This window comes from Asparagus officinalis, chromosome 7 (assembly GCF_001876935.1).
Source record: "Asparagus officinalis chromosome 7, Aspof.V1, whole genome shotgun sequence".
Taxonomy (NCBI): Eukaryota; Viridiplantae; Streptophyta; class Magnoliopsida; order Asparagales; family Asparagaceae; genus Asparagus; species Asparagus officinalis.
The window spans coordinates 72,966,834-72,974,371 of NC_033800.1; positions in this window are offsets into that span (position 1 = coordinate 72,966,834).

Genomic DNA, 7,538 nt, shown 5'->3' on the forward strand with positions numbered 1-7,538 from the left:
GTAAATAATGTGTTTAGCTATGCAAATATGAAACAAATAAATAAAATTGGAAATTACATAATTGTTTCATGTTTATATGTGCTTAAGATGATTTCATCAATCAACAAGTTTAAATTCAATGAAATCATGTTTAATGCATAGTATATGTATTTTTGAGAAAAGATTGTGTTTTCGGTTTATGAACTTTGTTGGACCCTAGAGGGGGGGTGATTAGGGTCAAGAGGCTCTAATATGCAATTAAAAAACAGCACAAGCAAACCACAAACAGAAATGCGATAAAAGTAAGAGAGATAAGGTTAGGAGTTCGTTATCCTTGACGCGCGATGTGTTAACGAGGTTCGGCCCTCTGGCCTACGTCCCCGCTCCCCACTCTCGAGGAGAAATCCACTACACACCCGGTTTGGAAGCCGGAACTTCGTCTACACAGCGATCTCCACAGATCTCTCTCACTACACAGTTTGATCTCACAGATCACACTCCCTCACAGTAGATCTCCACAGATCTCACTCACACAGCAGAAGAAAGAAATGCAAGAACCTCTCTTTACACAGCCCTTATAGCAAAGAGAAGGTATACTGAAGCTGGGAGGTGAATCACACTTGAAACAGAGAGAAAAACAGAGTTTTGAAAATTTACTCAGGAAACAGAAAAAGCTCTCTGGTTTTTCAAACGTTAGGGCTGGGAAGAAGAAGAGGTCTGGGGGGTTTATATAGAAAAGTTTAAATCATTTTAAAACAAAAACAAATCTACCCAAATGAGATAATAATCTCTTCTTCAGACCCTCATCACAGACTGTGCCAATCACTAACAAGTGAAAGCACAGGGTTCGAGGCAAACGACCGTTTTAAAAAAGTCGCGGCTGAACAGAGGCAAAAATCAGTTGACCGAAGAAAATATTGGTCGACCGAAAAATACCTTCGGTCGACCGACCGAAAAAATCGGTCGACCGCCAGCAGCTAAGGAGTTTTGACAAAACATCCAGAGACTCATCGGTCGACCGGCACGGTCGACCGATTAAAGATTGAAAATTCGGTCGACCGTACCGGTCGACCGACGACACTCTGGAAACATACTGAAGAAAGGTCATCGGATCGGTCGACCGGACCGGTCGACCGATTTCTGATATTTTCTGAAATCTGATTTTTGACCAACTTGAAATATTTGCAAAATATTTATTTGACCTCTGAAAATTCTGAAACTTTGTAAAATGTTTTTAATACTAAAAACAAACTGTTTGGAAAAAGAATTTTGCAGATAGGTACTCAAACTTGTGAAAAATAGTATTTTGTGAAAAACGCTTAAAAGCACAAGTCTAAAAACGTGTGTGTGATTCCCAATAGCTTCAAGTAAACTCAGTAACTCTTTGCCTACATTCTAGCACTAGAGAGAAAAACAAAAGAAAGCTAATATCCTCATATAGAGAGCAATATACTTGAGCTTTGATATAGCTTGAATCGGATGAAGCTTTTGATCGAATTTGTCGTTCTTGAAATAACGTTGCTTCATCTCTTGGCCTCCTCCTCCTTTGGATATCATCGTTGTAGCATATATTCCATCCATCCTCCATTAATGGCACTAACGAGCTTGATAAATGATTTTACTACATTTACACTCAATAAGCCATTAGTACCGATAATGGTGGTTGTAAGAACATCATCAAAACATAAGGGCTAACAGTATGCATACTGGTACCTCTACGGTAGTCAAGTCATCCTGAATCTCAATCTCTGGTGAATTAATCACTCTCTGCTGCTCATCATCCCACAGATGCTTCTTAAGCATCTAAACATGAAAGACATCGTGTACACTCGACATCGATGCTGGAAGATCTAACCTATAAGAAACAGCTCTAATGCGCTCGATGATCCTAAAAGGACCAACATATCTCGGGGCAAGCTTCCCTCGTCTACCGAATCGCTGAACGCCCTTCATCGGTGATACTTTCAACATGACTGAGTCTCCGATCTGGAATTCTAAAGGTCGTCTCCGCTGATCTGCATAGCTCTTCTGCCGACTCTGCGCTGCAAGAATGCGCTCTCGAATCAATGTCACCTTCTCTGTAGTCTGTCTAACTAACTCTGGACCAATCAATAGACTATCCTCTGACTCTGCCCAATATATAGGTGATCTGCAAGGTCTCCCGTACAAAGCTTCATACGGTGCCATTCCGATGGTAGCTTGATAACTATTATTATATGCAAATTCAATCAGTGGGATGTGATCCTCCCAGCTATCCTGAAAATCTATAACGCACGCTCTCAGCATGTCCTCTAAGATCTGATTCACCCTCTCGGTCTGACCGTCTGTCTGGGGGTGAAAAACGCTGCTGAATGACAATTGACTGCCAAAAGCATCCTGGAAACTCCTCCAAAAATGAGATGTGAAGACTAAGCCCCGATCTGATACAATCGTCTCAGGAACTCCATGCAATCTAACAATCTCCCGAATAAAGATCCTCGCATACGTATCTGCCGTATAAGTTGTCCTCACAGGTAAGAAATGTGCAGACTTAGTCAATCTGTCCACTATAACCCAAATAGAATCATTTCATTTCTTTGACTTGGGCAACCCTACTATGAAATCCATGGAAATATCCGCCCACTTCTACTCGGGAATGGGTAAAGGCTGTAGGGTTCCTGTAGGTCTCTCATGTTCTGCCTTAACTTGTTGGCAGGTGAAACACTTAGCCACATAATCTACAATCTCTCTGCGCATACCACTCCACCAAAAATATCTCTTCAGATCCTTGTACATTTTCGTCGTGCCTGGGTGCACTGTATATCTACTGCGATGAGCTTCATCAAATAGTTCCCTCTTCAGCTATAGATCGTTCGGCATAACGATCCTGCCCTTTATCCTAAGGCCTCCATCTACTCCAATAGTCCAATCATCCTTAGGTTCTTTGGATATCTCCCTCTTGCGGGTTTGAATCCAAGAAACCTCTAACTGAGCTCCGACTACTCTATCTCTCCAAGATGGCTGTACAGATAACGCTCCTAAGAACACACGGCTCTCGCCAATCTCTGGCCTGAAATCAAAATGGCTGAGGGTATAAAGATCCCGATATAGTGAACACCTCAAAGCTGCTAGTCCGCGACGACGCTTCCTGCTCAACGCGTCTGCTACCACATTCACCTTTCCCGGATGATACTGTATAGCAAACTCATAATCCTTAATAAACTCTACCCATCGCCGTTGCCTCTGGTTGAGTTCTTTCTGTGAGAAGAGGTACTTCAGGCTCTGGTGATCTGTGAATAACTCAAACTACACTCCGTACAAGTAATGTCTCCACGCCTTCAGTGCAAAGACCATTGCTGCTAGCTCCAAATCGTGCGTGGGATAATTCTGCTCATGAGTCCTCAGCTGCCTCGAAATATAGGTTACGACTCTCTGGGTCTGCATCAATACACCGCCAAGACCCGATAAGGATGCATCAGTGTAGACAATAAAAGTCTTATCACTACTAGGAATAACCAATACTGGTGCTGAAGTCAACTTAGTCTTCAATGTCTCAAATGCCTTCTGACACTCTATGCTCCAAATGAACTGTACACCCTTCTTAGTAAGACGTGTAAGTGGTGTGGCAATCCTCGAGAAATCCTGAATGAATTTTCTGTAATAGCCTGCCAAGCCTAAGAAGCTACGAATCTCGGTAACTGTCTTTGGTGGTTCCCAATCAAGTATGGCTTCTACCTTAGTCGGATCCACTGTAATGCCCTCCCGGCTAATAACATGGCCTAAAAATCTGACCTCTGATAACCAGAATTTACACTTGCTAAACTTAGCATACAACTGGTGCTCTCTTAATATCTGCAATGCTAGCCTCAAATGCTGCTCGTGCTCTGCCTCTGACCTCGAGTAGATAAGAATATCGTCGATGAATACTATCACAAACTGGTCCAAGTACGGACAAAAAATCCGATTCATCAAATCCATGAATATTGCGGGTGCATTGGTCAGCCCAAACGACATGACAAGAAACTCAAAAGACCCATATCAAGTCAAGAAAGCGGTTTTGGGAATATCCATCTCCTGAACTCACAACTGATGATAACCGGAATAAAGATCTATCTTTGAGAAACACTACGCTCCCTGCAACTGGTCGAACAAGTCATCGATCCTCGGTAATGGGTACCTGTTACGGATAGTGACCTTGTTTAACTCACGATAATACATAATCGCATACTCTCATCCTTCTTCTTCACAAAGAAGACCAGTGCTCCCCACAGAGAATGACTCCGTCGAATGAAGCCCTGAGACAATAACTCATCGATCTGGATCTGTAGCTCCCTCATCTCAGCAGGCGCCATATGGTAAGGAGCTTGGGAAATCGGTGTGGTGCCTGGCTGCAACTCTATGCAAAACTCGACCTCTCTCACTAGAGGTAATCCTGGGATGTCATGGAAGACATCCTGGTAATCTGAGACTACTCGCATCTCACTCAAATCTGTGCTCCGATCCCGTAATATCGCCTCCTCTACGTATGCCAGAAATGACTCCGCAAACTGGTTGCCTCTGGAGGTAGCTACCACTAACTCCGATCCATCATATGCTCTCAAACTGACTATTTTCGCAAAGAAGTCGATACTCACGTGATAGGAAGATAGCCAATCCATACCAAGAATCACATCAAATTCAAACATATGCAACACGATCAAATCAATCGTGAACTCAGAATCGTCCAAGATGACGATGCATCTCCTACAAACACTCTCTAACAGAGACATCTCTCCCAACAGAGTAGATACAGATAATGGGAAATCTAACGGCTGAGCTATAAGCCGAAGTCTAATCGAAAAATTATAGGAGATAAAAGAATGCAAAGCGCCAGAATCAAAAAGAATACGTACTGAAAAGGAATTCACACGGAATGTACCTTCCACCACGGCTCCGTTCACGCCATGATCGCGAGGAACACCTGCATACATCCTACCGGTCTGCTGCTCTACATCACCTGGAGTGAATGGTGCTATATGCCTCTGCTGGGTCTCCTGGACTGCTCGAACCTATCCCTCAATCCTCGGGACTACTGGAGGTGCCTCAATCCTCAGCTGCTGACCCTCACCACGTCCCTGAGCATGGTTCTGTTGCTGCTGTGTCCTGCCCTGCTGGCCTGCTATGGGTGCGCTGCGGCACTCGGCTGCTCGGTGCCCAATCTTGTTACAATTATAACAAGCTCCCTGAAATCGGCGCGGCTGCTATGCTCTCTGGTCCTGCTGATGGCTCTTCTTATGGGGACCCTACTGATGTGGACCCTTACCCTGCTGGTAGGGTCCTCCTGAGCCTCCAAATGGTCTCTTACCCTTTCCCTTATCCTCGGACTGTCCTGACTTACCGTTGTCCTTGCCCTTGATGAATAAGGCTGTATCTGTCTCCTGAGCCATGGCAGCATCTGCCACCTCCCGTACTGAACGAAACCTCCGAGACACTATGTACCGATGCAACCCCGGATGAAGTCCCATCAAGAACATCTGAGCCTGACGCTCCTCTGTGTGTCACATACCGGTGAATCTAAGCAATGACATGAACTTACTCTCAAAGTCCATGACAGACATATCCCCCTGCTCTAGACGAGCCAGCTCTAACTCTTTTCCTACTTTCGCTGTAGCCGAAACATACTGCTCATCAAAAAGATATATAAAGGTCTCCTATGAAACCGCCATCCTCTGCTCTGGGGTGAAACGGAGCCTATACCATCCTCCTGCATCGCCTTTGAGGCTGAAAGCTGCTAGCCTCTGCTTCTGCACCGAATTAACATTCAGCATATCCAAGATGTTACTCACATCCTCTTTTCACTTGTGTGCAGCAATGGAATCCGTCGAGCCATGGAACTCTGGTGCTTTCAACTTCTGATACATCTCAACTAAACGAAGCCAAGCCTCCTGATCAGCTACTCCGTTATCAACTGGTAGTGTCGGTGGGACCACTGGTGCCCTCTTTGGTATTTCCTCCCGAATAGATGACTCTTGAACGGGTGCCTCTTCATGAACGGAAGGCTCTTGACGAACCTGGGTTGCTAGCTGCTCCTCAATAGCCGCCATACGAGCTGCCAAAGGTGCTATGAGATCCACTAGGTACTGTGGAGCCTACTATGTCTCGGGCTCCCTATCTTCCTGCTCAACTCCCTGAGCACGAGAAACTCGGCATCCACAACCTCTTCCTGACATCTATAATTCCAAAACAGCGCTTATTACACAGTAATTTGGATCTCAAGCATGAAGGATATAACATATACCAATAAGTAAATCGTATCACATATATCTCATATCATGCTTTATTATTCAAAGAAAATAGATCATCATAAAAAAATATTAGATTTTCCGCATACATATATAGTACGTCCTCACTCATGCTAAGGATTCCTAGCGGACTGTATACATGATCCCTAGGAAACTCTATCCTAAACTCCACAATATGACACATGAATGATCCTAAGGATATTGGAACTAGAGCTCTAATACCAACTGTGACGCCCCAAGGTTCACACAAGGCTGCAGTCCTAGGTAAAACCTGGATTATCAAACCTGCCAAAGCACCAAACACCATGCTACGACATGTTTCACCATCACAATCGTTATCTCTCTAGTGGAAACAATAAATAGATGAAGGTACAGGCATGCAAAACTAAGAATAGAACAACACCGAATATACACAGAAAAAGCATAAGAAATATTAATAATGAGCCCAACTAGAATTAAATAGATATATCTCTGAGTCTGAACTGAGTCTCAAATACAATGAGTCAAATAAACAAAGTCTCACAAGAGTTCTCAACCCTAAAATAAGATACCAATCTAGAGTCTAAAAAAAATCAACTACATGTGGAGTTCTGCAATAACTATAAAATATAATAAATAGCTAAATGGACAACTAAGATGTCCCATCAACCTATGACTCTCCGTGCGTCGGACTCGCTACCTGAAAGAGGAGAAACAACGAGCGTCAAAACGCTAGCGAGATCATCACTACCTCTCCCCAGGGGAAGGAGTAGGAGTATATAGGAAAATATAGAGTCAGTACATACATATATCAAATCATTCATATAGCTCTTCATGAATAAAAAATAAATAGTCAAGGAAACATACTCCAATCTCCAACATAAAGAATAGATATCGCATCTCGAAGTACATCCGAGTAGTCTGCTCTAATATAAGAGGATGCCAACCATAACAAAACGAAATATAATTGCCATCTATAACAGGTGTGTCAAAATCTCAAAGTAAATACCCTACTCACGGGTAGTCTACCATGGAAGTAAAACTTACAACTGATCAAATATCTATGTGTGCATCATCTTGTTAAACATAGGAATGCACAAACACTAGACAAACAACATTAGTAATAAATTGTTTGTTAAACATCATCAAAACAAGAAGGCCAACAGTATATATTATATATATATATATATATATATATATATATATATATATATATATATATATATATATATACATATATACATATATATATATATATGTATACATATATATATATATATATATATATGTATATATATATATATATATATATATATATAT